General features: G+C 32.4%; 1 long non-coding RNA gene across 2 annotated transcripts; it reads left to right on the top strand.

Annotated features, from left to right (window-relative positions):
* Nucleotides 1-5,865: 5,865 nt before the first annotated feature.
* On the top strand, nucleotides 5,866-9,587 carry LOC107958581 (uncharacterized). Of its 2 annotated transcripts, none has more exons than XR_001700666.2 (4): nucleotides 5,866-6,687; nucleotides 7,006-7,078; nucleotides 7,163-7,249; nucleotides 7,466-9,587. It is a non-coding gene; the product is annotated as an uncharacterized lncRNA (long non-coding RNA). The 2 variants fall into 2 exon arrangements; XR_001700665.2 differs by having other exon boundaries at nucleotides 5,867-6,687; nucleotides 8,381-9,587.
* The last annotated feature ends 1,316 nt before the right edge of the window (nucleotides 9,588-10,903 follow it).

A 10,903-nucleotide genomic window follows, 5' to 3' on the forward strand; every position in this document is an offset into this window, starting at 1 on the left:
TCTATGAAATTAGATAAGCGTAATCCAATTTGATTCGTTCGTTAAGTGATATTATCGTCAGGTCACAATATCAACATAAAAAAATTTGATTCAATAAATTGAATCTGTGGTAATTAGCCAAAGAGTGGATGCTCGCGCAAGCACTCTTTCATCCTTTTCATATTTTTCAACAGAAAAGTAAGCAATTGGCTTAAAATATTCCAGTCAATCTCAAGTTTTGTCAAACGTAAACATGTATACTCCTGCGGTCATTCCTTATTCTGAATTCATTCCGTTTTGTTTTATTTTGAACTTCGTGGAATAAGATTTCCATGAGTACTGTTGCAGGTAAATTTGAAGCTTTTAATATATTATCTTCATTTTTGTTCCAAGGTGGAAGATAAGCTCGAAACTTACGTCCACAAGGGTAACAAAAAGGTTTAATTTTCAAATTTATACCAGATGGTTTCTACTGACGTCCACAATCTCATCCATCTTCTCATGTCATCTATTTTATGCAAATTGCTCTACTCAGGACAAAGAAAAAGAAGGAGAAAATTGCAGGCAGTTAGAAGCAATTGCTTCTTTGATTAAGCTCTTGCTCTTCTAAAACAAGGGTTTTTTGTATAAGAGCAAAGAATTACAACAAACCTATGATGTATCTGCATTGAGAAAGATAAGGACCAACACTTGTATGGAAAACCTCATTATTATAGCAGAAGAAACTTGTATGGAAAACAAAGACAAAGAATTATTATTATGGAAGAAAAGAGAGAACATTAATTGGGATTCGGTAATTTTCCCGTTATTTAATTTCATGATTATATTACACAGCTACTAAACAGTTGTTCGCTGCAAAGAGAAGGATGTACTCGTTTGACATTAGGCTGCCGCATTAAACAGAACTATTTGGTCCGGTTGCAACCGTGGTGGAGACATAACATGGCCTCTCTGGTCGATGCAAGGCGGGCCACCGCCAGAAATGTAGGTGCAGCCATTGTGTTTTCGGGGGGCGGGCACTCCCTTTTTGTCAGACTGTTGGACAGGATCATCTTCATTTAGAATTCGACCATAAGCCTCAAATGGATGGGTGCTTATAAGAAAAATCACAACTACAGTGACAAGAAAATGATGTAGGTTCCTCATTTTAGTGTATATGGTCCAATGCTAGCAAGTTAATATAACTAATCAAAGATCGATCTAGCCCTGAACTTGAGGACAATTGGATTGTAAGGTAGGCATATTTATAGGTGTTTATGGCAACTTGAATGACTAGAACACATGGCTCTTGACTGACCTGAGGAAATCAACTGAATCAAACACCAATGCCATTTGGCATGTGGATTGGACTATGAAATTTGGGGTTTCCTTGATCGACTTTGCTAATTTCTCTGCTGAAGCTTTTAACGTTGCCAGACAGGTGGAGACACGTTTACTCTGGCCTTTAGATCAAATGTATCTCTGAATCCTAAGTCATGAGGTGTGCCTAATTTCCTAAGGGTTAGAAAAATGGGAATTCAACGATAAGGAAAAAGAGATGTAAAATGGGAAAATAGGCCGTTTTTCTGGCTTTCCAAGCAGCAGCATGGATATAACAAAGAAAGACCTAAACAGTAAACACCTGAAACAGCTCGCATGAAGTCGTTTTATCCCATCCTTGCTATGTCATTATGAAATATTGGATGATGGTTTTGATTGCATGGCCCATGGTATCTGTTCCAATGCTTCCCCAGCGGGCACTATTGAAGGTGAAGAATGTCGGAACATGGGCCATGCAACTTGATTTGGATATGGCTGAAATTTGAGCCACGTGTTTTGTGTTGTGAGCTTTCTTTCGAGTTACACGAAATTTTGTACTTGCTGGAGAAAATGAGGAAAGAGACACAGAAGCTTCAACAATGGAAATAGAAGATGAAACTCGTTCCAAATGACTGACTTTTTCAACATGGGTTTCGAGTCTACAGACCCAATTCTTTCAAAATCTTTCTACAATTGAGCTTAGTAGGGTGGAAAGCCTCACTTTCTCCAGAATTCAATCAATTAAAATATAATTTTAATATTTTGGTATACCAATATTTATTTATTTATCTTGAAATCTTCTACTTTTCTATAAACATGTTCATAATAAACTATGATCTAAGTTACATTTCTACGTAAATAAATTATCATTAAAAAATTAATTTAATTGTTATGCTGTGATTTTATTATTATTATTAAGGAATGGTGCATATTATATATATATATGCATATTTATATTTAGAAAATATAAATATATTGATACGATGGTATTATATTTTTTCATTTCACAAATAGTTTTAAAAAATTGACATCTATTTTTTAATATATATATTTAATATTTTACTATACCCGTGTGGGACATTTGTTAACCCAATCCTACTTGTGGAGTCTAAAACCTCTAATATTATATATATATATTTAACGGTTCATTTTTTTTGCAAAAAACAAATAGTTGAAAAATATTTTCTTTACTTCAAACTTGACATGCATGATCTACATGAATGGAACGCGAAATTCAACGGTTGGATTATTAAAATATATCAATAGTAAAAAAAAATTATGAAATGGTGTAAAACCATATTAATTTTACACCCGTATGAGTGGATCTCTCCCCTAAATAATAATATTTTCTTTAAATATTTAGCAATAATATTTTAATTGGTACTTTTAGAATTATCATTTTAATTGACAACAAAAATGTTTCAAATTTGTCTTGCGTATAACATATAAAGGATTATTATTTGGTTCATTAAGAAAAATTCTAAAATAAAGTTATATTTAAAAAAATTAAAAAATAAATAAACGTATACATTTCTTATGACCCTCATGGTTTTGTCAAGATGGTTTAAGAGGGTTTGGTGCATAGAAGGAAAGGAGAGATTGATTGAGGTTGTCGGAGTTCAGTTGGTACATACAGAAACAATCTTAAAAAATTATCACCTCTCATCATTTTTAAATATTATACTAAATATTATTTCTAAAATTTATTGTTAAAACTAAAATAAAAAGCTTTTAATACAATAAAATACTTACTAAAATAAATTATTCTAATTAAGAATATTTTTAAAATAAACTTATTTGTGTTGGGCAATTATTAATGTTGAACTCGATCGATGCTTCAGTATATATGATTGCTCCAATAAAATTAAATGAAGCAGAAACTTCGATTATTGATTAACAATCCATCTTGTGCTTCGAAAATGCTTTACACACATCAAAACAAAGAAAAAGATTTATTATAGCGAAAAAAAAAGAGAGAACAGGAATTGGGATTTGGTAATTTTCCCTTTATTTAATTTCATGATCACGTATTATTAATGGCTAAATAATAAAGACGAGAAGAGTGGATTCTTTTGACATTAGGCTGCCCCATTAAACGGAACCCTTTGGAGGAGCCATAACATGGCCTGCGAAGCCCCTCTGGTTGATGCATGGCGGGTCATTACTGCCAGGAACATTGGTGCAGCCATTGTGTCCACCGGGAGTGGGTACTCCCTTCTGGACAGACTGTAGGATAAGATCATGGTCATTTAGAACCCGGCCAGAAGCTTCGAATGGATGGTTGCTTACAAGAAAAATCACAGCTGCAGTGACAAGAAAAAGTTGTAGATACCTCATTTTAGTGTATATGGCAAAATGCTAGCAAGCAATATAACCACTGAAGATTGATCTAGCCCTGAACTTGAACATAATTAGATTGCAAGGTAGGCATATATATATATGTATGTTTGTATGTATGTATGTATATATGTATGTATATATGTATGTATATTGTGTGTGTTTATGGTGACTTGAATGCCTAGAATACATGGCTCTTGACTGACCTGGAAAGAAAGACCATGGCTTAAAAATTGAATCATAGCATTTAGAAGTAAAAAAATGGGATGCATGTCAAGTAGGTCAAGGTGGCATCCTTATGTAACTATCAAATCAGCAACATCTTGTCATTTGGCATGTGGATTGGACTATGGATTTTGGGGTTTTCTTGGTCAGCTTTGCTTGCACTTCTTAAGGTTTTAACGTTCCCAGAACGGTAGAGACATGCTTACTCTGGTCTTCAGTTCAATATATCTGTGAACCCTTCGTCATGGGGTGTGCCTAATTTGCCAAGCATTAGAAAGATGGGAATTCAACGATAAGGAAAAAGAGGTGTAAAATGGGAAAATAGGCCGTTTTTCTGGCTTTCCAAGCAGCAGCATGGATTTAACAAAGAAAGACCCAAACAGTAAACAGGGTCGTTGATTTATTAAATATCTGAAACTGCTAGCACGAAGTCGTTTTATCCCATAATCTTTGCTATAACATCATCAATGTGATGACCATCATTGGCTTACATATAAAGATTAAAATATTAAATGGATACGGCTACATGGCTTCCTCATTTTATTAGGAAATGTTAATTAAGCAAAGACAAACTTGGTTGGGATGAACCCATGGTATCTGTTCCAAAGCTTCCTCAGCGAGCACTATTGAAGGTGAGGAATTTTGGTGGAAACGTATTTACTTAGGTTTAGTTCTTTGAATATATCTGCAATTTGAGTCACATGTTTCCTATGGTAAGCATTGAGATTATACCGGCGAAAATGAAAATTCAGTCAGACACCATGAGGAAAGAGACGGTGAAGCTTCAGCAGTGGAAGATAGAAACCGAGACCCGTTCCAAATGTGGGATAAAAATGACTTGACTTCTTCGACATTGGGTTTGTGTCTTCAGCAACTTGACTTTAGATTTTAGGGGAAAAAGAAATAAATTAAGGATTGGAGCAGGGGTGAGCAAAATTCGATTCGATTTGAAAAATTTGATAAAAAATTTAAATTTTGAATTAAATAGTTCGAGTTATGAGTTAATCAAGTTATTCGGATTAACTCGAATAAAAAATTAAGTTTTCAGTTTAACTCGAATATGAATTACACAATTCGAGTTATCCGAAAATCTGAATAATAAAAGACAAAACTACGTTGTTTTGATAAATGTTTACTCATTAAGTTAAAAGCAAAACCATTATATTTGTTTATGTAATTAAATAATCTTATACTTCGTCTACTAGTTAAATAATCGGTCCATGTAAACGTAACATTGAGTATAAATAATAGGATTCATTAACTCGACTCGACTTGACTCAAAATTTTTTGACTCAATTCGATTCTATTCGAAAAAAATTCAAATTGAGTTCGGTTGCTAAAATAGGATTCGTCAACTTGACTAACTCGAAATTTTTTGACTCGATTCGACTCGACTCGATCGAATACTCACCCCTAGCTTGGACAAAGAAAATGTTTAATTTACAATTTGACCCTTGAAGTATATATATATATTGTTTTGGTATTTAAATTTTTTTTACTCAATTTGGTATCTAAAATATACTTGTTTCCCAATTTGATACCTAAAGTGAGCATTCGTTATCTTTTTAGTCCATTTTTTAACAGGCATTAAAAATAACTGGTGATCAATCAAATAGTGACACTTGGTATCTTTATGTAAAAAATAAGTATTTTCTTTTATCATATATATAAATAATAAAAAATATGCATAAAATGAAAAATAAATATATAATAAAATTCAAAAAAATATTATCACAAAATTATAAAAATTATTAAAATAAAATTTAGAAAAATATGGTAAATGAAAAGAAATTAGTTGAAATAAATAATATTATTATAAAAATGTAAAATTTTTTAAAATTTATTTAAAATTAAAAGTTTTTAAATCATTAATTTTTTTTAAAATTGATTAAAATTTGTAAAAATTATTTAAAAATTGTGAAAACTATAACAGCTTGTTTGGTTTGGTGTATTGGCATAGCCAATACACCCCTAATCGGTGGGCCTCACCTAATCCGGGTGTAACACGTCGTTTGGTTTGATGTATTGGTAATACGCACCTAATCCATTACCTTCTTAATCGGTGAAAACCACCGATTTCTATTCCCCCTCTTTGCCCAGATTAGCTACCGATTGAACATCACCTCCCTGATTTGCCCTCCCCCCATCCCCTTGTTTCTCTTCTGTTCCTTCATCCGATTTCCTTCCTTATTTTTTTGCTTTTGTTTTCTGCCGATTTCCTCCCAGTCCATTACGCCTCTTTGCTGCCGATTTGTTCCCTCCGTTTCCTTTCTTTTCTTTTTCGCTCTGCCACTCTTTCGATTGCCTTCTCAACCAGTCGACCTTCTTTACTGACCCTTGTTTCGATTCCGAATCCAAGTCCGACCACTCTTCTCCACCTGCGACGCGAGCCTTTCGAGCACGGCCTCCTACCAATCCAGAAGCTCATATTCACTGACCCACTCCAGGCCCTAACCTCTCTGAAGCAAAAGCTCGTATCTTCCTCCACTCAACGAGTCGACTCGGCGGCCCTCGCTGACGCCCTCGAGATCTCTTTGGACCATGCACGTCTCGTCCTCGACACTCTCGCCTCGGTGCTTCACTCCGAATCCGACCTTCTCGTCACCTCGCGCTTCGACGATGTTGATTCCGTTGGTGCTGATTTGCTTGATCTGATCCTGTTTTTGTACATTCAATCGTATAAAAGGCATGGGCGCATGTTCAAAGTTTGAAATCCTGTCTTGATGAGCATAATTTGGAATTGCGTGTTAAGACAGCTAATGAAGCTGAAGCAATATCCCAGCAAAAGTTGGCTGCTGCAGAAGCTGAAATTGCTGAGTTGCGACACAAATTGGAGGCTTCTAAGAGGTTACAGTTTACTTGTTTCTTTTTCTTTATATTAGATTACCTTTTGATGTCACTGATTCAGGTTTATTATTTTAATATTCCTTTTCTTTCTGGAAGCGGATTTTGCCTAGATCTCTGCAAACCTGCTGCTATTCGTAAAATGTTTATTTGATGTGCCTAGAGAATTCCACCACACATTATTCTGTTGAAATTCTCATTACCAGAATGTAGATGTATTAGAAATTGTGTAGCTGGTATTTATGTTGTCGCTACCTTCATTTATCAAACAATGGGTTTACGAGAAGCAAGTGAAAAGTGTTAATTATGCTGTTATTTCAGGGATAAATCTAGGCTTACTGATTCTTTAAAAGCCAAAATTGAAGAAAATGAGGCTTACTTATCTGAAATAGAGGTTAGCTTCTTGTCATTTAGTCTTGGCTTTGCCTTTGGTACTTTCATGATGTTTTCATTACACCATTAGTTTGGTTTTCCTCAGTCAATTGGACAGGCATATGATGATATGCAAACTCAAAACCAGTAGCTATTGCAGCAAATTACTGAAAGAGATGACTATAACATCAAGGTAATCAATTATTTGGTTTATGATATTCAGAGATCCATTGAAAGTTTATGCACTAGCATCATTGTACCCTTTTCTTTCTTTCTTTCTTTTTTTTTCCTTTTTTGCTACTTACTGCCATAAAACGATGGTCTCTTGATAAGTTTTCTGTAACTATGTCTTTATGCTGACTAGTTTTAAATTGATTTTGTATAACTCTGCCTTTTTTAAACCCTCAAGCATCCAGTTGTCACTAGCTACCACTGCCAGCCGTGTACTTAGAGGTGAACGGTGCTTCATATACTCATAGATGTTTGATCATGGAATAGAAATTTTTACTTGGTAACCAATCACAGAAGCTAACAATCATCATTTCCCTTGAGTTAAACATGAGATAGAACTTGGGAAGCTGGGTTCAGTTCTTGGTCTCCATTTGGGTGTTAGTTGTCGGTGTGAAGATTCATAGGTATTCTCTTTGGCTGGTCATCTGATATGATTGGTTGGACTTGTGATAACTAAGTGCCCATTTTCATTAATGTAAAATTTTATTGAGATTTCATTTATTTTTGGCAGGCACTGAGATTTTTGAATAACCTAACTCCTCCAAATATATCAAGGATGAGGGTTTTATTGGCCCAAACATTACTGAAATTTGCAAAAATAAAAAATGATGTTGATCTTGTAATTTTAATTTAAAGACAGATTATGATCTAGTATTTCAAGGTAGCAGTTCTTCAACTAGGCTCTTCAGTGTTGTAGTTTGAGCTCTTGTTCTCATTTCCTGACAATTGGAAAAACTTGCTTCTGTGCCATTTGACTACATTAAGAATGGTTTTGTACCTGTTACTTAGAGAAGAAATACTTCATAACATGTAGCCTATGTTGCTTTCCTCATTTTCCTTGAATTACCTTTGTCCGACAGCAGTATCTGAAACATATTACGGTGTCGGTATGATTCTCCAAGTATATGGAAAAACTTAGAAAAATTGGCCATACTTGTGTTGGGCACATGCCCCTATCTGATGCACACTCCCAAGTTCAAGTAACATAGCATACAGCTATGGTTTGTTCGATTCTGTTTTGGACACTGTTTTTTATTTGGCCTGTTTTCTCCATCTATTTCCAAATTTGCTTATAGATTATTCCGTTCTTCAGGTTGTTATTACAAAATGCTACCATCTCTTCTGCAACCCTTGTGTGCATAAAGTCACCGAAAATCGTCACCGCAAGTGTCCGGTTTGTGCTGCAAGCTTTGGTGCCAATGATGTTAAACCTGTTTATATCTGATTTAGGAGCTCTCATCAGAACTGGTTATCCATGAGATTCGATGCACATCTCACATGCTTGCACTGTCAACACAGATATGAACACTCACAGGTTCCATGTATTGTTGTTTTAGAGTTGTTAGAAAAGAATCTAGACTGGAACTAGAGGTTTCCTATCCGTTTGGTCAGTGCAAATCCTCTCAACATTTGCTTGTTTGGTTCCAAGTTGATTGGACTTAATTCTACAGTATTTTATGATGTTTGCCTCTTCATTTAACTGCCTGGAACCACTGGAATCTTTCAAGTTACTGTTTGCAGATTATTCAGAATTGATCAATTTCTGTATTCTGCTGAAACCTTTTGGAGCAGTACTCAAAAGTTTTTGGGCTGCACAGATTTTAGTAGAACATTTTAGTATTATTTGTTTTCTTTTTCATTTTTCTTTATATATATATTAATGGTAGTTTATGACAGTTACATGTTGAAGGAAAATAGTCTTCTATTTCTTTTATTTATTGTGGAGGAAGTAGCCATTATAAGGCCTTCCTTTGGAAATTAACGAGTCTGATTTTGCTTGTGTTCCTCTAGGTAGGGGACTAATGAGAATGATTGAATCATGAGACTTACTGTTGTATCCGTATCATGTTTATATATATATATTGCTGTGCCGTAATTGTATTCAAAATATTCTATATTTATATAAATTTTGATATGTTGGCAATTCAGATATTGAGACGTTAGTGCATTCATGTTGTTAATGTCTTTACTTTGTAGCAATTTATGTTCTGCTTCTACAGAATGGAAGAATCGATTATGGTGAATTTGTTGCCATGGTACTAATTTTCAGTTTGTTGGCAGATTGTACAGCAGATCCAGAATATGATGACTCATGAGAAAAGCGATCGGGAAACGGTTTTGGTTCGTCGCATGCTCCAGGACGGGTTACTTGATGTTGTTTGTTTGAAGCATTAGAGAGATGCTGTTGGTTTATGGAATGCCATAGGTTTTGTAAAACTTTGAGGAGTGTGGAAGTGTTAAAGTTATTCAAAATTAACAAGCTCACTATAAAGCAGCAAATTTATATTAGATTCCCATAATATACTTGCTGCATAAATGCCTTTGATTTCCATAAGTTCATATTTAAAGTTGGAATTTATAAATGTTTCAATGAGTATATGCTGCCACAGTTTATAGGATCTTAGAGAAATGTAATTTTCACTAACACAAATTACTCTTCTTTGCGGCTTAATTTGACTTTTAACACTAAGTAAGCTGCCACTAAATTTATTTCTTTTTACAAAATATTTAGAAAAAAATATTAAATTATATTTAGAAAAATTATATTTAATAATAATTATTTTAAATTATATTTTATAGTATTATATATTATGATTTTAGTAAATTCATATAAGAATATTTAATATTAAGAATTTTATTAAATCATATATTTTAATTAAAATATATTTAATAATAATTATTTCAAATTATATTTTATAGTATCATATATTATAATTTAGTAAATTCATATAAGAATATTGATTATTAAGAATTTTATTAAATCATATATTTTAATTAAAATATATTTAATAATAATTATGTTAATTTATATTTTACAGTATCATATATTATGATTTGAGTAAATTAATATAAGAATATTAATTATTAAGAATTTTATTAAATTATATAGTTTAATTAAAATATATTTAATAATAATTATGTTAATTTATATTTTACAGTATCATATATTATGATTTCAGTAAATTAATATAAGAATATTAATTATTAAGAATTTTATTAAATCATATATTTTAATTAAAATATATTTAATAATAATTATGTTAATTTATATTTTACAGTATCATATATTATGATTTCAGTAAATTAATATAAGAATATTAATTATTAAGAATTTTATTAAATTATATATTTTAATTAAAATATATTTAATAATAATTATGTTTAAATATGATTAAATTATTTATTATTGATAATAAAAATCTTGTTATAATTTAAATAACAATAACAAAAATCATTTACCAAAACAAATTTATGCTAAGGGTATTCTAGTCATTTTAGTTTTTTCTATTATGCTATTACACCTCTATTCCATTCAACCAAACACAAGATTACTATTACGCCTCTATTCCATTACATTCAACCAAACAGTGGATTAGCTATTACACCTCTAATCCAATACACCTCTAATCCCAATACACCTCTAATCCAATACACCTCTAATCCAATACAGCGAACCAAACGCACCCTAAGAGTTTTAAAAAATTGTAAAAATTATAATACTTTTGTACACATTTTCTTAGAAATAGAAATTAAAAGATATCAAAATAGTAAGAAATTATCAAATTATTATGGCAATATAACCTATACAAATGGATTATGAGAGGAGAGATAATTT

Source organism: Gossypium hirsutum, chromosome D07, assembly GCF_007990345.1.
Source record: "Gossypium hirsutum isolate 1008001.06 chromosome D07, Gossypium_hirsutum_v2.1, whole genome shotgun sequence".
Taxonomy (NCBI): Eukaryota; Viridiplantae; Streptophyta; class Magnoliopsida; order Malvales; family Malvaceae; genus Gossypium; species Gossypium hirsutum.